The sequence below is a fragment of the Myotis brandtii genome, unplaced genomic scaffold, assembly GCF_000412655.1.
Source record: "Myotis brandtii unplaced genomic scaffold, ASM41265v1 scaffold3739, whole genome shotgun sequence".
NCBI lineage: Eukaryota > Metazoa > Chordata > Mammalia > Chiroptera > Vespertilionidae > Myotis > Myotis brandtii.
In genome coordinates, this window is record NW_005364369.1 from 115,593 (window position 1) to 135,963 (window position 20,371).

Consider the following 20,371-nt stretch of genomic DNA (forward strand, 5'->3'; position numbering starts at 1 on the left):
AAAAAGTGACTCGGGTAGGAGGTCAAAGCTCAGATTTCTACCTGGTGAAAACTTTTGGGTACAGAGATATGTGGGCATGTAAGTGTTTGGAAGTGGCCCGAATGCAGCTGAGCAGAAAGAACCTGCTGCCCAACGTGAGGGACCTTACTCAGCTCTCCCTGGCTGTCCCCACGTGGAGACGCCTGGTAACTCTTCTAACGGCTCAGGGAAATCTCCCTTTTTCAACACTGGAAAATAATTGAAAATTTTTAAGACAACACACAAGCAAAACAAAACAAACCTCAGGACATGGAGAAAAGTCTTAGTAGGCACATAGATTGTCGACAAATACAGGTTGGGCAAAAGTAGGTTTACAGTTGGTCTATGGAAAAAGATCTGCAGGCTATGATTATGACAACGGCTTTATTAACTCTGTGTTTCCCGTACTCTCAACTGTAAACCTACTTTGGCCCCTCCCTGTATATGTTGGAAGGGAATGAGGAAAGAAGGATGGAGGCAGAAGCTGAGAGAGAGGAAACAATGAAATAGGAAAAGGCAGAAAAAAATGAAAAAGATAAATGGCCAAACCATTCCTTAAACTGCCAGTTTTCAAACTCTGGGCAAGAGGCACCACACATTCCAGTCATTCATATTTGGTACCTCACTGGCCCGGTGATGTGTGTTAGAAGAGAGATGATTTATATTTATTTAACCAAAATGACATGTGCTATTTTAAACCTAAGAGAAATGAAATAAAGCGAAGACCAAGACCTTGTAGGTGTGAGAGGACAAGTGCTCTCCTCCTCTCCCCCTCCCCCGGCAACCCACTGTGAGACACACTGCATGATCAGCCTTAGCTTCAGCGCATGGGCACTAGCGTCCTCTCGCTGGCTGTACATGAGATCAGTAGGGAGCTTTGTAAAGGTGCCAGTGCGCAGACTCAGAGCCCAGAGATTCTGACTTAATGGGTCCCGTGTGAGGCCCGGCCGCGGTATGTTTTTTAATGCCCCCCTCCCCCGCGCCCATACTATTTATAAAAGTATGTAGAATAAGCACAGCCAGGGTAGAGAACCCTCCTGGAAACATTAAGGACGTGTGGTGTTAGGATGGTGTTTAGATTTATGAAGAGTAGACAATGCAGAATAGCTTCAGATCGCCTGCCATTCAGGGATGTCTCCAGCGAGGCAAACATTGTTGACGTGATCCAGCTAGCTCAACAGTTAGCACAATTATACTTCCTAATCCTTCCAAAAGTAGCATGTGCCCCAGGTCTTGGATCAGGGTTGGCAAACTACAGCCCACTGCCTGCTTTTGCATGGCCCGTGAGCTAAGAATGGTTTTTACATATTTAAATGGTTGAAAAAAGTTTTAAAGAATCATGTTAGTGACATATCAAACTTATAAGAAATTCAAATTCTATAAGAAATTTTTAGTGGAACCCAGCCAGCCCCTTTATTTACAGATAGTCTGTGGTTACTTTCTCACAAGGACCAAGTTGAATAATCGTGACAGGCGCTGTGCGGCCTGCAAAGCCCAAATATTTACTCACTGACCTTTCCACAAAGCCTTTGCGCACTCATGTCTTGGACAGTGTAGACCTTTTCTTTGCAGAGACTAACAAATACAACCAACACCTCAAAGTCTCAGTGGGTAACCCAAAAACTGTTTCCTTCACCCTCCTGCCACAGGCTCCTTCCCAGTGGCACTGAGACTTTTGTGTGCCTTGGACCCTGTGGGCATTCTGGTGACATCTGTCAACACTTTTTCAGGATAATACATTTAAAACACAAACAATAAAATACAAAAGAGTTAAAGAAAGTTATATAAAAATTCACTAATCAAAATATTTTACATGTGATGTAGTAATATATGTGCCTCTTTATTGAAGCATTAATTCACAATATCTAGCAGCAGGTTTAATAACTATTGTAATTTCAAAGCAATGGTAGGTGTAAAAATATTTTAAATATGTGCAACAACTATAATGTAATTTGAAATATCTGTAATTTCTCTAGGTGACAAAGTCATAGGTAATGCTTAAATTATTGTGGTTATTTGACTACATTCATAATACAAGGCAATGCTAAATTTAAGTTAGAGTTTCATGAAAATGTAGAGGTAAGGTTTTTCTAACCAGACTCATGGACTCCTGGAATTTTATCCATAGACCAAGGGTTGGGGATTTGAGAGGCCCTGCCATGTCTGGCCAATAAAACCTTCCATTTGAGCCTCTAGTCCCACCAGCAGGCAAGGAAGAGAAAGTAAGCACTGAAATCTGGTCTGGAGGTATTATGGTAAATGATAGAAAATACAACAGCCCATATTCCATGAAGCAAAGTTCTGTTTAAGTACCCACCTAATTGCAAGGGAGGCTGGGAAATGCAGTCCAGCTGGGTGCCTGGGAAGGAGAAGAGACCCACTTGGTGAGCCCCAGCTGGTCTCCACCACAGCCTCCTCTCCAGAGCACTACACAGAATACCTTCATGTTTGTCAGCATGGGCTGCCATAACCAAATACCACAGACTGAGAAGCTTCAATGACGAAACTTTATTTCTCACAGTTCTGGAGGCTGGAAGTCCAAGATCAAGGTTCTCCCACTGCACTTCCTGGTGAGAGCCCACCTCCTAGCTTGTAGACAGTCATCTCCTCATTGTGTCCTCACTTGGCAAAGAGGGAGAGTGAGCTCTCTCGTGTCATTTCTCATGATGCAAATTCTATAGAATCAGATACCCACTCTTATGACTTTACTAGAGGCCCAGTGCATGAATTTGTGCATGGGTGGGGTCCCTAGGCCTGGACGGTGATTGGGGACAGCCGGGGGGAAGAACCATGGGAGGTTGGCTGGCCACGGGAGGTTGGCCAGCAGCAGGAGGTTGGCTGTGGGAGCGCACTGACCACCAGGGGCAGCTCCTGCATTGAGCATCTGCCCCCCGTGGTCAGTGTACATCATAGCGACTAGTCCACAGGTAGTCCCAGTCGTTCTGGTCATTCTGGTCGTTCTAGTCGTTAGGTCCTAATGGTCGCTTAGGCTTTTATATATAGATATAAATGTAATCACCCCTTATAGTTCCTACCTCCAAATGAAGCCCTTCCACAAGTAACTTCAGGAAGAACACCGTTATTCCATAGCAGAAGCCATGCTGAGTTCTTTAAGACTAAGACAAAGAAGGATGTTTTGTTCAGTCTCCCTGGCTGCTCGATCCCAATTTGGTAAAGAGCCTCACATTTTTCTATTTTGTGTTTTATCCTGAAGCAACAGAGCATTGTGTTAATTGACTGTCCTATTAATTCAATAAGCTCCTTCCAGGATGAAATGCTCAGCTTGTTTTGGGTCTGATCTGGTTGTTGGGAGAAAGCTTCAAGGTTCAAACCATTCTTTTGCTTTTCACAATCACTGAAAATTTTTGTGCACTGAAGATTTGCCACATTTGAAATTCCTACAAACTGCTAGTTTCTCATTATAATTTAATTCACTCTTTTTGCTATGATAAGAAGTACTGATAAGTGCTGCAACATTGAAAACTCCATATTGTTTTCCATAATGGCTGCACCAGTCTGCATTCCCACCAGCAGTGCGCTAGGGTTCCCTTTTCTCCACATCCTCTCCAGCACTTATCATGTGTTCACTTGTTGATGGTAGCCATTCTGACAGGTTTCAGGTGATATCTCATTGTCATTTTAATTTGCATCTCTCTGATGATCAGTGACTTTGAGCATTTATTCATATGTGTCTTGGCCATCTGTATGTCACTTTGGAGAAATGTCTATTTAGGTCCTTTGCCCATTTTTCAATTGGATTGTTTGTCTTTCTTTTGTAAAGTTGTATGAGTTCCTTATATATTTTGGGTATTAACCCTTCATCAAATGTATCATTGCCAAATATGTTCTACCATACAGTGGGCTCACATTTCTTTCACTGGTGGTTTCTTTTGCTGTGCAGAAGCTTTTTATTCTGATGTAGTCCCATTTGTTTATTTTCTCCTTAGTTTCCTTTGCCCTAGGAGATGTATCCATAAACATATTGTTATGAAAGATATCTGAGATTTTGCTACCTATGGTTTCTTCTAGGATTTCTATGGTTTCATGACTTACATTTAAGTCTTTAATCCATTTTGAGTTTATTCTTGTGTATGGTGTAAGTTGATGATCTAGTTTCATTATTTTGCATGTATCTGCCCAATTTTCCCAACACCATTTATTGAAGAGACTATCTTGACTCCATTGTATGCTCTTGCCTCCTTTGTCAAATATTAATTGAGCATAATGGCTTGGGCTGATTTCTGGGGTCTCTGCTCTGTTTCATTGATCTATATGCCTGTTCTTGTGCCAGTACCAGGCAGTTTTTATTACAGTGGCTTTGTAATATAACTTTACATCTGATATTGTGATTCTTCCAATTTTGTTCTTCTTTCTCAAGATTGCTGCAGCTATTTGGGGTCTTTTTTGGTTCCATATAAAGTTTGGAGTATTTGTTCTAGATCTGTAAAATATGCTTTTGGTGTTTTAATAGGGATTGCATTGAATCTGTAGATTGCCTTGGATAGTATGGACATTTTAATGATGTTGATTCTACCAACCCATGAACATGGTATATTCTTCCATTTGTTTATATCTTCTTCTATTTTTTTCAATGTCCTGTAGTTTTTCTGAATACAGGCCTTTTATCTCCTTGGTTAAGTTTATTCCTAAGTATTTTAATTTTTTTGTGCAATGGTAAATGGGATTGCTTGTTTAGTTTCTCTTTCTGAGTATTCAGTATTGGTGTATAAAAAATTCATTGATATTTGGGTGTTGATTTTTTATCCTGATACATTGTCAAATTCACTTACCAAATCTAGTAGTTTTTTGGTTGAGTCTTTAGGGTTTTCTATTATGATATCATGTCACCTGCAAATAATGAGTTTTACTTCCTCCTTTCCAATTTGGATGCCTTTTATTTCTTCTTCTTGTCTGATCCCATTGGCTAGGACTTCCAGTACTATGTTGAATAAGAGTGGTGAAATTGGATGTCCCTGTCTTGTTCCTGTTCTTAGGGGAAATGGTTTTATTTTTTTCCCATTTAGTTTGATGTTTGCTGTGGATTTGTCATATATGGCCTTTATCATGTTGAGGTATGTTCCATCTATTCCCACTTTGCTGAGAGTTTTTATAAAAAATGTGTGTCGGATTTTGTCGAATGCTTTTTTGGGGGGGGCATCTATTGATATGATGATGTGATTTTTGTCTTTCAATTTTTTTCCTGTAGCTGGAAGTCCATGAGTGGACACAGGCATAGAAGATATTTACATGTTGGGAATTGTAGATTTTTGGGGGCTCAGATGACAGTCAGTTGCCTTTATTTCTCCATGTCTAGTTCTATTTTCATATGTGTTGGCCTCATTTTCATTTTTTCCTGCCATATAATTGGATAGATGACAGTCAACACTCCCATGTGTATATCAGACTTTCTTACTTTCAAGTATAAGAGGATGCATATTCTCCAAAGTTCCAGCAGAAATGTCCAAGGAGAACTGTGAATGGCCTATTTGAGTTGAGTATCCAACCCCAGTCAGTGCAGCCAGAGAGAGGGGTACATTGGCCGGAACTGATTACATGCACTTCTTGTGCTCAGAGAGCAGAGACAGCCATGCACAAATCATGTAGAAAATGAGAGGATGGTCCCCCATAGAGTATGGAACTGAGATGCCAAAAGCTTATGTGTCCTTTATAACCATATTTCTTGATTCTATCAGAAACATATCTTCTTAGATTTCCCATGTTAAAATGCCCACATTTTAATGTTGTAATACTTTGTATGTATATATTTCATGTGGAAACACCGCTTTTTCCAGATGACATTCTTACCTTTTCATTGAAATGTCTTTCATAAGAGTACATCATATTAAATTATGTGCTACTATTTCATTTCTTCTCATAAGATTGAGAAGTGTTTTCTCTGTTCAAAACAACTATGTAGGTTAGCCCAAAGGAGACAATAGTTTTAGAAATGTGTTGAGGAAATCTCCAAGTTAGGGCCAAGGGGAGATGGAAGTGGGGACTAAATGTCTACAACTCATGAACTGTCAGCTCTTGAAGGCAGGCAGGCCCTACAACTCCTTCAGCTTGGTTTTCCACCAGCTGGGTCTGACTTTGTGTTTAGCTTATACATAACAGTAAAATCTTGGTCACCAAATATTTATTAAGATGAATTATTGGCTTAATAAGAGAGAAGCTTCAGATGGCTACATGATTTTCCACAAGTGAGATGCTTAGCTACCAAGTAGATAAATCTCTGTCCTGGTGTTACCAATTTACCTATCTGGGGTACACCCAGCCCTTTTACTGCCCAAGGGACTTGGGAACTCTTTCTGATCACTAGACTGGACATTAAATTCCCATTACAATGTTGTCCCTATCTCTCTGCCTCAATGTTTACTCTCTACCTTATCTCTTTTTTCAACCTAGCCTACCTGTTTTGTATTAGGAACCACAAGTGCCATCCCTTGTCTTTGATGTCACTCTTCAACTTCTTTTGGCCTTAAATGTGCAAAATCAGATTTCAGACTTTTCTTTCTTGTCCTGATTATCTGGGGTTTGGTACATTTGCTGTTTAAGGAATATTACTGAATGTGGGCAAGTTCTTAATAATTCCTAATAAAGTATACCTCATACAATTCCCATAACTCAAGAGCCTTTCACTAATATTTATCTCACCCATTCCACATTGGGAAAGATCCCAAGTCATTATCACAACACCTTCTGCACCCAGCAAGGCAGATACTCCCTCTGATGCACTTTAATAAAGTGATTATTCTATTATCTGCCAGACTCAGAGCAGGGCAAAAATTTGCACCAATAAAGATGTTCATTGTTAAGTAGTCTCTAGCATATGTGTGTGCTAGACTCAATAATGAGCTCATAGAAATACAATTACACTGGATACTGGCTCTTGTATGGATCAAGAAAGAAAGGAATTGAATGGATAGAGTGAGGGTTCTTCATGGAGCCCTAATTTCTTTTAAGGACTTCATCAAAAGATAGTTTTATTCATAAGTTGGCATTACAGAGACAGAAGTGAAAAATTGCACAGTAGATAAAACAATAATCCTTGGCATCAGAAGGCTTGAACTTGAATTCTCTCTCTACTCCTTGCTAGTCAAGTGACCTTGGACAAGTCATTTAACATTTCTAAGTATACATGTTCCCTTCTGTACATCAAAGGCAATATGTTATAGGATTGTTGGGGTCATTAAATTAGAGAACCTTCAGAAAACAACTAGCACAATACTTAGCACAATGTAAGCACTCAAATCAGCATCACTTGTAAGACTCAGGGCATTTTAAATTCTTATGTCCCTCAAACAAATCTCCATTCCTATACTCTTTACCCACAAAAGAACCATCTCTGTAAATACTCAAACTCATCTCAGCCCTCACTCTCTTAAAGATCTCTCTTGGCTTCCTAATGAAGCAGGTGAGGTGGACACTTCATTCATAATCTGTTCCTCTCCCACCCCTTCAACCTCATATTTTGACTTCTCCCTACCCTGCATGTTTGACCACAGCTACAGAAAAGTTTTCACTGTAGCTTACCTGCTGTGATGTGATGCCCCACATGTACTCTTTTCTGGAATGTTCCTATGGAGGCCTCAGCACTTTAGTCAAGGATCGGCTTATTAGCTCATCTTTGTTAAGTGCATGTTGCAAGCCCAGCATTTACTGATCGGCAGCCTATGACATGTGCTTTTATTAGGCATAAGAAAGCATCTGAGGCTTGGCAAAACAGAGCTCAGCCAAGTGATACACATACATGATCAGGAAGTGGCAGTGGGAATTCAAACCACAGCATTCTGACTCCAAAGAAGCCGTGTCAGTTTCCTACTGCTGCTGTGGCAGGTTACAACAAACTTAGCAGCTTAAAACAACGTGAACTTATTATCTGACAGCTCCGGAGGTCAGGAGTCCAAAATACACTTTCCTGGATAAAATCCAGGTGTCCGTGGCGACATTCACTGCGAAGGCTCCAGGGAAACTCTGCTCCCCTGACTTTCCCGCCCCTGGAGGCCGCCTGCAATCCTTGGCCCGGGGCTCCTTCCCCACCTTCAGGCCACAGCACTGCAGCTCTGAGTCTTGGCCTGCCTCTCTCCCTCTCACTCGCTCTGTTTCTCTGACTCTGCTTCTATAGGTAACATCTCCATCGCTGACTTGGGGGTCTGTAGAAGTCCTAAATTACAGGTATCAATATACAGATTTTGATTCATATACCAGTATGTCATGTATATTAGATATAGATGTCTCATGTGCTAGTATATCCTTTATGGCTGTGTCCATATTTATAGAGAAGGGCATGGCACTGCACTCAGGAAAGAAATACATAAATATGTTGGCTCCTAACCGTACGCAAAGAGTTAAATAAGAATATAATGAAAGTTCTCAGAGAAAAGTCGCCACGTCCTCGCCATCCCTCCTTCGCCCACCACATGCAAGCCCGTGAATATCTGCTCCCAGGAAGCACAGCGACCACACAGCATTGCCCGGCAGACTCAAAGTGGCTGTTCAACAAAAGAGACAAATGTCTATTCCTCATGGGACTCATTTTTGTCCACAGTCTCTGTGCTTGAGGTTTACCTCTGTTTTGCTTCTTGCCACTCCTGCTTGCTAAATAGAATTAAAGGATGAGAGCTGAGATAGTCTGGACAAATAGAAGAGGATGAGAAGATAATAGACCAGGAAAAGCCAATGTGGTCATTTCAGGGCAAGTCAAGGAGCCGGGGAGTAAGCAAGGAATGACACATGCTATGGAGCGGGAGAAGGATAAAAAAAAGTTAAAAGAAAAGTTTTTAAATGCTCGAAATGTACATTTGCCCTTTTTGTGTTTTCTGAGGAAATGAAATATGTTTCTATATATATTTGTTCAGACTGCTATTTCATTCCGTGTGATTCGGTGCCCACCCGCACTTACATGGGCTAATTAACATATGAAGCCCTACTGAGTCTGTGACCATGTGGTTCAAGCTGTGGTATCTGATTCAGGAGACAAAGTTCAGCAGCCTAGGAAGAGATGAAGATGGGTTCCTTCGCTCATTCAGCATTTCTATTGGACATCTCGGCCAGCCCCTGCTCATGGCACTAGTGGTTCGACAGTGGAAAACAAAAGCACATTCACGTGGAGTTTACATTGAGTGGAGAAAAGCATATGAGCATCAAAATAAATAAAATGCTTGGTAACTTAGATGATGATAAGTGAGATGGGGGAAAGGGACAGCAGGAAAAGGGACTTGGGAGCATAGGGAAGGGAAGGCTTCTCTGGGATGATGACTTTTGGCCAAAATCCTGAGGAAGGCTGGGGGTGGGGGGGCGCGGGGGAGTCATGCAGGTGTCTGTGGGAAGAGCCTTCCAGGCAGAGAGAAGAGCAAGTGCCAAGGCCCTGAGGCGGGAGAGTGCTGCGCCTTTCTTAAAATGACAAGGAGCCAGCATGAGACTAGAGCAGGGCTCAGCACACCTTTCCTGTAAAGGACCAGATAGTAAGATTTTCAGCTTTGAAAGCTGTACAGTCTTCATGTCAACCGCTCAGCTCTGCCACCAGCCACTGTGGTGTGAAAGCAGCCACTGTGGTGTGAAAGCAGCCACACACAACAGGCCTGTTGCTGACCCTGCTCTAAAGGGCTTATACATCGTGTGAAGCCCTACTGAGAGCTTTTACTGTGTGCATTATTCAGCATTCTAGAGAGACATAGAAATGACAGAACTAGCGGTGTGTGTGTGTGTGTGTGTGTGTGTGTGTGGAGAGAGAGAGAGAGAGAGAGAGAGAGAGAGAGAGAGAGATGATAAGGAACTGGCACATGTGATTATACAGACTAAGTGCCCAGACCTGCAGCTGGCAAGCTGGACACCCAGGAGACCAGTGGTGCAGTTCCAGTCTCAAGACCAGCAGGCTCAAGACCCAGGAAGAGCCAATATTTCAGTCTGAATCTGAAGGCAGGGAAGAGCCTGAGGGCTCACTCAGTCCAAAGGCATTCCGGCAGGAGGACATCTCTGTGATTCAGGGAAGGTCAGCTCTTTTGTTCTATTGAGGCCTTCAATGGATGGATGAGGACCCCTCCGTGAGGGATGAAGACCCACTTTACTCAGTCCACCAATACTAATGTTAACCCTACTCAAAAAGTACCCACAGAAGCATACCTAGTTGTGTCTCACCAAATACCTGGGCACCCTGTGGCCCAGATGACCCGTAATATTAACCATCTTACTTTGCATGGTGGAGGGCTACTGAAGACTTTTAGCTGTGAAATGATATAACCTGATTTACATGCTGGCCATATCACTCTAGGGTGTTGAAGCAGCCACAAGGAAACATGCTACGAGGCTACTTTTTTATTCCAGGCAATGATGGTTCAGACAAATGTGGTCACTGTGGAGGTGTGTGAAGTAATCAAGTTCTGGGCCTCCATGTTTTCTCCCTGTAAAATGGGGGTGATTGTAAGGAATACTTGAGAGGATTTTATAAAAGGACACCGAAAGGCTCAGAATGGTAGCAGTGGTCAGAGAGAAGAAGATGATGGTGGGTGGACTGATCCAAAGATCAACATGGGAGCAACGCTGTATCTCTGAGAGGCTCAGTTCTGTCCAGCCAGGTCAGCTGGATTCTATCTCCTTTGACCTGTGGTCAGGAGAGGTCGATGTTGAATCTGTCCCAGCACCACCCCCACCATGTTCAATTAGGAATAAATAATGTGAAAGGCCAAGGGATGGAAATAGTTCCCTCCAAGCAGTCTGATGGGGAGGAGATGCTGGAGAGCAGGGTAGCTTTAAAAGAGGGTTTGGGATGAGATACAAGACCCCAACTGAAAGCGGGATGGGTATAGAGGCCTGGGGATCAGCTGTGTGCTGTTGTGTTAATTAACTGTCAGCTTCTTAGACCTTGACCCTCCTCTTAGACTCTGACCTCTGAAATCCTGATTGGAACCCATTTTCCAGGATTTGTTCCCATTGACTCAAGATATAATTAAGTGCCTACTGTGTGCGTGGGCCCTAGAGACAGTGGTGCAAACAAGCAGGTGCCAGCTGGCTTTCTAAAGGTGGAAAACAAACAATACACAAGGAAGGAAATGAATGAGTAATCGGGACAGCCTGCTGATGAGCTCTATAGAAAATAAAGCAAGGTCAGAGAGGAGAAAATGGCGACCAGCAGGAAGGTAGGGAGGGATGGGGGACAAAACATGACCAGATTTGAGGCAAACTCTAGGCCGGGTTGAGAAAGCAGCTCTGAGGACGTGGGCATTGGAGATGAACTCTAAAGGGAAAGGTTGAGCCAAATATGCAAAGATTTGTAGAATTATTGAGGCAGAGACAATAACCTGAACTAACAGTATTCTTGTTGCTTCTTGCTTTTGACCTTTATGTGCCTCAAAGCTGATCATCTAACTTCTTCCTACAGAGGAGAATATTTTAGACTGCTGTGTGAGCCATTTGCTTGTTTGTTCATTCATTCACTTATGCCACCAATTATGTATCAAACACCTAATACTTGCCATATGCTGGGAATAACATGGTAAATAAAACAGACATGAGTGTCCTCGTGGGCATTAAGATGGCCCTCCGAGTATGTTGGTGCCCACTGCACCAAGCAGTAGTCCCTGAGAAGGATGCTGCAGGTCATACCTCAGCAATGGCTTCTCTCTTCAGGGAGCCAGCCCATTGCTGGTGGATAGGATTGCAGACCTTGATTGCAAATGGATGTCAGGAAAACACTGGACTTCAGAGTCAGAAAGAACTTGGCTTCAAGTCCTAGTGCTGCTCCTGCCAGCAGTTGGATGTGGGCAAAGTCACCCAGCTGTCTCATTTCTTAAAGGACTTGACTTTGTGAGACTTCCCTATAATACCTAGTGCAGGACCCAGCACATGGCAGACTCATCATAAATAATTAGGGTGACATTTTGGTCCATTTTTGCTGTCTTTTTGATTAAGTAAACTGTAGTTGTTTTCCTGGAAGAGTAAACTACATAATCTACATCAGGAAGAAACAGAGCTTTTTAAATTAATATAGTTTAATCTGATTTACACAAAGAGAATATCATATCTCCTGAAATCTAAAGAGGATATTTTGCCCAAAGTTACCCATTCCATGTTCTAAATAGGCACATTCATTCTCAACAGAGATCTGGATTCTCCAGTTGCTTATGCAATAATGTTAGGTAAATAATGAGCTAACATTTACTTGGATGGGTGTAGAAAAAAGCGATTCTTCCCATGCTTTGGATATGACAGCAATAGGTTATTGAAGTCGAGTCCATGCAAATATCTTGAAAAAGTAAAATAAAAGCCATGCCTTATCCTTTGGCAGTAACCAGCTCACCTGGGAAAATGGAAGTGATCAGAGTGAATTATGCCTTACCCATATGCTCTACCCAATATGGAAACCAGAAACTACTGCATAATGTTACCTCGCAGCATTAAATGACTTCTCAAAGCTGTGCAGCTCTAATTATAAAAGGAAACAGATGTTTCCAGCTCCCATCTGTCACACATCCTACCTCGGCCAAGACCCTCCCTTCCATGGGCTAGCGGGGCAGACCCTCGGGGGAGAGTTAACTGTTGGGTTTCCCGATCACCTCTGGAATGAGCATCAGTGGTAGAAGTGGAGAGGTGTGTGTGAAGGTCAATTTCCAGCTACGTCATGCACAGCCCAGCACTGGCAGCAGGGAGCAACACTGATGATTTGTACCACAGCCCTGGGAGTTACTCAGCTGTATTAAACCATCAGGAGGAAGAATGAGCATTGAAATAGATCACATCCATTTAAGGTGGGCTACTCGAAAGGCGTTCAGTGGGAGTGTTAAATTCAATGTAAATGACAAAGTCAGATGAGATCCAGCTCACACTTCATTAGATTTACTTCTAACCCAAAACAATAACTGTTAAATCCCAAACTACATCTGAATCTTGGAGATCGTGCTGCAGAGATACATTAACCTTGGGGTGAGTCGTGGAGTGGGAATTGATTTGTCATCTTCTAAAACTTTAGAAGTGGGTTTACAAGTTGACACTCAGAAGACATATTCTGAATTCTGTGGTGGCTTGAACTTAGCTAGAGACTGTATAGTTCTGTGTCTGGCCAAAATTTCTGCAGCCTTTAAGATATTTTATTGGAATCACACTCGCAAATAAGATACTGCCCTTGCTATGAAAGGTTGTTTACATGAAAATTATGTTTGCCTTGTGACCCTGTGGCCAAATTTGTCATCAGCTAACTTTGACCAAAATCCATTTTACCAGCACCATTTTGAGATCATGAAGTTTAACCCGACCAGCAGGAATATAACCACAAATTTTCAGCCCTTTCAATTCTGTTTCAACTTCATCTTTTCACTCTCTTATTCTTACAGGCTGGGGTGTTATGTTCCTTGATCAATCTTGTGCTTTCTTAAAGTAACAACATTTTACCCAGACATTATTTTTCACCTCCCTAACCCTTCAAGGTGTAATCTATCTTCCAGACAGAAGAAATATTTTTAGGATTACAACCAGCACTCAGTCTTTGCTTCAGGGGATGAATTCATTTTTTAAAAAAAATTCTTTGAGTTCCTACTATGTGTCAGGCATTATTTTAGAACCTAGGGCTGCACTGATAATACTGAGGAAATCTAAAACTCTCATACTACTGGGGGTGAGAAACAATAAACAAGTAAACAGAACACAAATTTCATACAGTGACTAACACTAAGGCAAAGAAATAAAACATACAATTAGATATGGTGACCACTAAATGCCTTTATAAGAGGTGGTATTTGTGCATAAAACAGGAAAGATTTGGGCATAGAATATTCCAGACAGATGGCACAGCAAATGCAAGCATGGCGCAGGAACAGGCTTGGTTGGTTAGAAAAACAGGAAGAAGCCAAAGCAAAAAAAGGTAAGGACCCAGAGGTGGGCAGGGGCCAGATCATGTGGAACTTTCTGGGCCCTGCTCAGCAGTTTGGATTTTATGATCTGAGTGATGAGAAAACCATCTTAGAACTTTAGTGGTAGAATGGCATGACCAGGTTTAACTTTTTCAAGGTTAAATTTTGGCTTGATAGAATAGATTTTGATGATTGGGCATAATTTACTATCTTACCTTGAACAAGTTACTTAATTTCCGGCTTTATATCCTTAATGGCAAAATGGCCATAATAATACCTGCTTTCTTAAATAAGATTATATACATGTATAATACATAATAAATCCACAGTATATATGGTAAGGGTTATTCATTGACTAATTAATTCATTTGTTTGTCTATTCAACAAATATGTGTTCAATCACTGGTATTCTACCCCTCAAATCTGTGTGTAGCAATTTTGTATTAGCTGCATATTATTCTTCGTTATTTTAGAGCATTTGATTTATCACTTTTTATTTATTGATTTTTTACAGAGAGAAAGGGAGAGGGATAGAGAGTTAGAAACATCAATAAGAAACATTGATCAGCTTCCTCCTGCACACCCACTACTGGGGATGTGCCCGCAACCAAGGTGCATGCCCTTGACCGGAATCGAACCTGGGACCCTTTAGTCCACAGGCCGACACTCTATCCACTGAGCCAAACCGGTTAGGGCCTTATCATTTTTTAATATAAGGAAGTTCCAAACTTGCCATTCTTCAGATATTTTTTGTACTTCATCAAATTTCAAAGCTCTCCTGAGAGTCTGGCCTATTCCATGTGTAAGCACATAGGTCCTAGGTTCCCATTCATGGGGTAAACACTGAGTTTCTTTCCCTACAACATTTAAAACACCAGGTTTTGTGGTGCTAACGTAGTGATTAACAACCTTTAAAGTATCAGAAATTTTAGCCACATATGAGATTCAAAGCAACAATAGATAAGTCTGTAATAAGGAGCACAATTCTATTAAAATAGGATCATGCTTCCCAATGTCTACAGAAATAACATTGGTTGCTCTTCAATCCCATGCCAACTGGTTTAGAGCAGTTTACTTCCATGACTAAGGTCACAAAGTATCCACAGGGCAAAGTTCTTGAGTGGAAGAGACCAAGCTTTTCCTTGATGCTGACTTGACACCAAGATCAGCCTCTTCTCACTATCAGCAGTTTTCTCTGCTCCCCAAGCTCTTCTCTAAGTCTCAGTCAGCACAACCTCACATCTGGCAGAAATCGCCATCATGTCATGGACCCTCATTTGTGGCAACAATTAATCATACACACTGACCAAAATTTGAAGGGAAACATGTGAAGAACTCACAGTACACTAGGAATATTGTGGCATCCCTTTTGAGAACTGCTGAAATAAAGAGTGTCACTGGCTTGTTTTTATTCCCAACAGCAGTAATTGCTCCTGGACAATACCACCTGGGCGTTGATATTGTCACGTACAAAACTCCCCACCTAGCATTTGATCAAAATTTCACAGTCAAAGAAAGCTCTGATAGTTCCTGAGAGCCGTGTATGTCCTAAGTTATTGCATCCAGACAGGTTTAGGACTCACAAAAAGATTTCCCGGAATGATACTTCTTACAGATCCAGACTAATGAGCACATCCAGGTCCTCATGCTGGGAGCATGGCCAAGTCGAGGATGAGGTGAGAGGTCCCGTGAACAGAAATTCTGGACGGCACTTTGTTCCTCCAGTGACACCGTGATGGCCCATTCAACGTTTCTTAAAGTGACCGTGAGACCAACATGTGACCAAACAGTGCAAAGCAGAATTGAGGAGCAGGCACAACGAACTGAGCCCCTGTAGTTTGATATCATTTTGTTCTATTTTCAAACAATATATCACTTAAAAGTACCATTCAAGTTGTATCAACTTGAGAACTTGATACAACCTGCTCTGAGGCACCCTCTTTTGTTTATCTGGAGGATAATTGTTCTAACATTAGTAGGAAGAAAAGCATTTATTGAGAAACTAGAAGCCAAGTGCACAAAAATCATGCATGGGGGAGGGGCGGGGGGGTCCCCTCAGCCCAGCCTGTACCCTCTTCAATCCAGGACCCCTCAGGGGATCCTGGATCGCTGGCTCCTATTCGCTCACCTGCCTGCCTGTCTGGTCACCCCTAACTGCCCCCCCCGCCGGCTTGATTGCCTCTCACTGCCCTCTCCCTGCTGGCCTGGTCACTCCTAACTGCCCCCCCACCGGCCTGGTCACTCCTCACTGCCCCTCGTGCCAGCGTAATTGCCCCCAACTGCCTTACTGCCCCCCATGCCAGCCTGGTCACCCCTCATGGCCCCCCCGCTGGCCTGGTCGCCCCACACAGGCTGCTTGTTCAGTCATTTGGTCGTCCCTCACTAACCCCCCTGCTGGCCTAGTTGTAGGCAGCCATCTTGTGAGGGCATGATGGTCAATTTGCATATTGCCTCTTTATTATATAGGATTATTGTAATAAGTGATTTACCTGCATCATCTTATTATTTCTTCTCAACAATCCTATTAAGTAGGTGCCATTATCATACCTGTTTCCCAGTTTTATATCTTTCTGGTTACATAACTTTGAGTAAATCACTTAACGTCTCTTTAACTCCATTTCCTCACCTGTGATAATTGCTTGTGGTTTTTGTAAGCAATAAGCAAGTTGATGTATGACTGACCTTCTATAGTAGCTGACACCTAGTAGGCACTCAGTTAAATGGTAGTCACTTTGTTATTGGTGTTGCTCCTATTTTCGCTGCTGTTCTTACTAATAAAATATCTGATCCTTACCACTCCCTGATAAAATACTAGTTGTTATTTGCCATGTCCCCTTACACAGCACCTTTCCCTTCTCTCATTTCCAGCCCACTCCATGAGGCAACCAGCAAGTTTCCTGGTGCAATATAGAAATAGTGAATATTGGAACCAGAGTGTTACTTAGCTTAGCCTTTGTTCCAGCTTTTCCACTTGCCTTCATTCTAGATAAACTGGAGTAGAAATAGGAGGCAATTTTCTTTCATTATATCACATACATAAGGATTTTTTAGTCTTTTGAGGACATTGAAATCCACCTAAAGCTCAAAGTAATTCTCAATGAGAGAAATTATTCATGGAAAACATGGGAAATCTACTGATCATCAAACCAGAGCAAACTATGGTGGGTCCCCCTACAACTCTTTCAAGAATGGGAAAGCAAAAGTTGAAAAACCAGAGTGCTGGGATACGGGTGGGGACCAAAGCGAACCACCACCCTGGCATTTAAATAATAATAATATTGGCAGGTTGAAACCAAGCCACCATTTTACAGAAATCCCAACCTAAGACAAATATTCTGCAGCAGAGGCAACTTTTCATATTTTAAACTACTTGTCATTCTCACATCAAACCTGCAAGTCCATGTTAGGAGGTGGTTGCCTGGAAATTGGAAATGTTAAAGATGATGAATCAAGTTACCTTACAGGGAAGTCTGAGCCAACGCTGGCTTTGTTTCTGTTTAGTTTATCTTGCAGTCCTGTTAAGAATGGATTGCTGGCTCTTAAATATAGCTTATTATTTGGCTGGTTATGCAGAAGTTGCTATTTTGGACTCCCTCTGAGTTTCTGGCTTTCTGATGGGAAGTTTAATAGCTCATTAACTGGCATACCCACTCATTTTTTCTAGCCTTACTTTCTGCTGTTGTAATGCATGCTGAGGAATTTTGAGACGTACCCTCATTTTGACAAATAATGCCGGATAAAGAGCCATACTAAGCCCCAGCCCACAACACAAGAAAGCTCATATACATTTCTTATTATGCCTGATCTCATTTAATTTTCACAGGATAGAAAGTAATCATCCATTGAAAAAATAGCTTTTAATTCTTCCCGAATTCCAGGCATTGTGCTAAAATTGTGCTAGTCTGCAATTCTAGAGAGCATCACTTATCTCTGTGTTTTCAGATGAGGAAACTGGTCACAGGTTAGTGAGCAGAAGTATCAGGTCCTCTGATTCCAAATCCCATGTTGATTTCCACAGAAGAAACTTACAGGTGAGTGGGGCTTTGGAGATTACACAATTCAATGTTTTTACCTTACACATGAGGAAAATAAGCATGCTCCCAAGGTTACAATTTACACATAGTGAATGGAAATGGGAACTCCAGTCCCCCAACACCCAGTGTGTTGCCCTTGTCCAAAAGGATAACAAGATTTATTGCATAGATTTAGGTCATTTCCAAACCCCATGCTCTTCACTGGAGGACATGCTTTAAAATTCTTTCTCCAACTCACATCCCCTCAGAAGACCTGATCGTAGAACACGGAGGAAAGCAGGAAATTGGTAATAATTAATAATAATAATAAACATTTATAGGAAGTAACATTTATACCCCAGTGTAGTTGTTAATGACTAATGGATTTGATTCACCATGGGTTTGTGTAGTTAAGGTATCGCCATGCAAAGGAGTATTCACAAGCTATTAATAGGCTGTGTAGCACACAGAACCACTTAACATTTTAGGGAAGGAGGGAGGGTAGGAAGGAAGGAAGGAAGGAAGGAAGGAAGGAAGGAAGGAAATGAGGGACCCCACTGGTGCATGATTGGGGTCAGGGAGCGATCGCGAGAGGGCTCCAGGGAGTGTCCAGCCCCACTCACCCAGTCCCAATCGACCGGATCCTAGCAGCAAGCTAACCTACTGGTCGGAGCGTCTGCCCCCTAGTGGTTAGTTTGCATCACAGCTACTGGTCAAATGGTTGAATGGTTGCTTAGGCTTTTATATAGAGAGATTATCAAATGAATGAATGAAACATCTGACCACACTTGTGTCCAAGTTGACTTGCAGCACTTCAATGTTAAACTTCTTGAAGAAGATGAATATGACCCCGTTGACAACTCCTATGGGCCCCTCAGCCTTGCCTCTCTCCTGTCTGCAGTCACAGTCAGCATCTTCAGATGCAGAATGGATCATGTGGTTCTCATTGCACCTGGAAGAAAGTGCAGATTCATAGAAGGTCCTACAGGCGCTGGGTGCAAGCTGCCTCTGCTTATTTGCCCAGCCTCACTCCGCCGCTCTCTTCCTCTCCCTTGCAGCCCTGGTCCACTGGCCTGCCTTCAGCTCTAAGATGTGACAGGTGTGCTCCGGCCTGGGGGCCTCCGTACCTTCTCTCCTTTCTTCCTGGTCTGCTCTTGCCCTCTCTTTACCCAGCAAACCCCTCACGCTGCAGTCTCCGGAGAAAGAAGCGTCCCTTCCTCAGAGCAGCTCCGTGCCCCATTCCTCTTTTTTCTTCCTTGAAGCCCATCTACCCTTCATGACATGTGAATTGGCCATCACATGTTTATTCCTGTGATTGGTTATCTAATAAGCTCAACTGAAGGAGGGACTATATTTATTGTTTTCACAATTTTAGTCTGGCACATGGTAGTGTTTTAATAAATATTTATTAGATGAATACATTAAAGGCCAACTAAATTATTTAAAATCTCGTGGCATTAATGAGTTAGTTCTGGCCTGCCTTAGATCTCTGGAAAGTAGGCACTTGTCTTATTTATCTTTGTTACTCCCATAGGGTCTCTGACATGAAGCAACTCTTAAGTAACATTTATAGAAGAACTATCCTGTAACGGAACAGAACTCAGTATTATTACTGGTATCAAAGAACAGGTACTCAAGAGAGGCTGCTAACGTCCTCAGCCCAAGAGAAATAATCCTCCATCGCCCTGCTTGCCTGAGGAAGCAGGTGAATGTGCCTCTGTAGTTTTGCTGAGTTTCCACTTGTGTTTAAAGCTGTGTTTGTGAGTGTTATTCTAATTCAGGTGCCATTAGTTTGAAAAAGCTCTTACCAGCCTCTGCACAGGAAGCTCCAAAAATATCAGCAACTGAATGATAATGGCTTCCATGGAGACTGGATGTCTTAAGAAACTTAAACATAACTCAAGAAAAAAAGAAAAAGAAAAGTTACAGTGACACCTTTCTGGCCACTGGTCATCATCCTCTGGATAGTAAGTACTGCACTACTGCAGTGTTAAATCTAGAATATCAAATGGAATAGTGGAATACACGAATAGTGGTAACATCCGAAGGTATCAATGTGGTATTTACAAGGAGATCCTACCTAGCTTTCCAATCATCCCTCCCCAAAAAGAGCTTAAGGGAGTTATACATACAAAAGATGGAAGCAGAAGAAAGGAAAACATCGATTGGCTGTTAGGTGGATCTGCACCTGTGCTCCTGGCAAGGACTGCGCCTCAGGGACTGAGCTGAAACCCAGGGCTGCCTGTGTGGGGGTCACAGACCTGAGAGCCAGTGACACACTCCGATTCTCCGTCTCCCAAAAAGACTACTGAGTGAGAATATACATGTTAACAGATTCCTCCAGTGATGGTGTGTGCTTATCTTGGAAGTAAGATGCAGAAGAAAAGCAGAAAGAGAGTCACACCCAACTGTATGGCTAATGAAACGCATGTGCCACTCTTTCCTAGTCAGTGTCCTTCAGGAAGAGGCCATGGTGGACGGAGGGCGGGGGGTGGGGGG

The 20,371-nt window shown here is 42.3% G+C and overlaps 1 pseudogene; it reads right to left on the minus strand.

Moving 5' to 3' along the window:
- The window catches only part of LOC102261494, a 66,432-nt pseudogene that overhangs the window by 45,296 nt on the left and 765 nt on the right, over window positions 1–20,371 (minus strand).